The sequence below is a fragment of the Euleptes europaea genome, chromosome 10 (assembly GCF_029931775.1).
Source record: "Euleptes europaea isolate rEulEur1 chromosome 10, rEulEur1.hap1, whole genome shotgun sequence".
In the NCBI taxonomy this organism is placed as follows: domain Eukaryota; kingdom Metazoa; phylum Chordata; class Lepidosauria; order Squamata; family Sphaerodactylidae; genus Euleptes; species Euleptes europaea.
The window spans coordinates 57,601,119-57,602,797 of record NC_079321.1 but is presented as its reverse complement, the minus strand read 5'-3'; the positions used below and the strand labels follow the sequence as shown (position 1 = coordinate 57,602,797).

General features: G+C 44.3%; 1 non-coding gene across 1 annotated transcript; it reads right to left on the bottom strand.

Moving 5' to 3' along the window:
• Positions 1 to 1,379: 1,379 nt before the first annotated feature.
• Positions 1,380 to 1,451, bottom strand: TRNAP-GGG (transfer RNA proline (anticodon GGG)). Its single transcript has one exon. It is a non-coding gene; the product is annotated as a tRNA-Pro (tRNA).
• Positions 1,452 to 1,679: the final 228 nt, after the last annotated feature.

Sequence of the window (1,679 nt, the reverse complement as noted above, 5' to 3'; positions counted from 1 at the left end):
TCAAATGTATAGTTTCAACCAAGTTGAATTGCTTGCGATGTACATATCATTTCCATGGGGAAACAATGGGAAAAAAAGAACTATTTAGCAGTCCAGAAGGTGTCTGCTGCCATTAACAAATTATGTCTATACTTGAAAAGCTGACCTATTAAAAATGTTTTCATAACAATTTCAGTTTTTGTGTACTGTGTGCAAAGCCATAATCTTTACATCTAGCAATGAAACGATTGAGACGTATTTGGTGGATGGGGTGCAAAAGAGGAAATTGACGTGTAACTTCTAGAAGAGAAAGAAAAAAGACACGCCACTTTCTCGCAGCAAATACTCTGGTTGGGGGAATGTTCTGCCGATACCCATTTGGCTTCCCCCAGAGGTTTAGAAGGGGATCATTTGTTCTCAGCATTATGGACCATTTCACACACATGAAAAAACGTTCTGTTCTGTACAGTCCTCTCAACAAGCGGAAGAACCAACTTACAACGAGGACATCTCATTGACAAGCACCACTTCTCAGCGCTTGCACGTAATTCTCCCTTCTTCAAGCTCTGGTGAGGAAAAAAACTGGTTTCTCCATGAAATGTTTATCCTGCCCTCACTCCAAAGCGCTCTGGGTGGTGTCCGTGGTTCAGTTCTCTTTTACTGTATCTTCAAAACCATTAGGTTAGGCTGAGACCATGAATGACATTAAGGTTACCCAGCGAACTCCATGAAACTCATTCCTAATCAAACACTCTGATCACTACGTTGAATTTCAGGAACATTTTGTGCCTGTATTTTTCCTGTTAGCGGGAAAGTCAGCCTAAGTTAGGTCAATGGTGTGCGGCCCAAGCATTAAACCCCTCCTGTAGAATTGGGATGCGGATCCCCTTCCCCACACAGTTACATTTTGCAGTTGAACTACACAGGCTTGATCCATATTAAAGTGGCGATTTTGACCCGTTTTCCCTTCCCCACTGCAGATCCCACTCTCCTTAGTACTGGAGGGGGGGAGTATGAAGATGAAAGGGAAGGCTGATGTTATAATACTTCCCACTGTCATGTCATCCTCAGGGTCCTCTATCCCCTAGGAGAAATCAGTTAGTTGCAGTGGGAGTGTGAAGGCAGGACACCTCCATTCCACTGGTGGAAAATTTAATTCATAGCCAACCTCACATCTAGAGAGCCAGGGGTGTGGATCCCTGATGTCACGGGTAGCTTGCTATCAGATACTAGATAGATGGGGGTAAGGTACTTGAACACACATGAACAAATGAAGCTGCCTTATACTGAATCAGACCCTTGGTCCATCGAAGTCAGTATTGTCTCCTCAGACCAGCAGCGACTCTCCAGGGTCTCAGGTAGAGGTCTTTCACATCACGTACTTGCCTGGTTCCTGTAACTGGAGATGCCGGGGATTGAACCTGGGACCTTCTGCATCCCAAGCAGATGTTCTACCACTGAGCCACAGCCCCTCCCCACTTCTAAAGAGCTGTTCACAGAAAATGGCATCTTACAACATGGTCACAGTGCTTTGTGTATTACTTAGAACAAATGGCTGCATCTACTGGGCCACTCCACGCTGAACCACCATTATGTTTCATGGGCCTTGGGACTATCTTCAAAGTAGAAAAACCTTTTCACCTAAAATTAATGTGCTTTTTAGTGGAGTTTAAAGTAAACAGAACATATGCCAGAAGCAC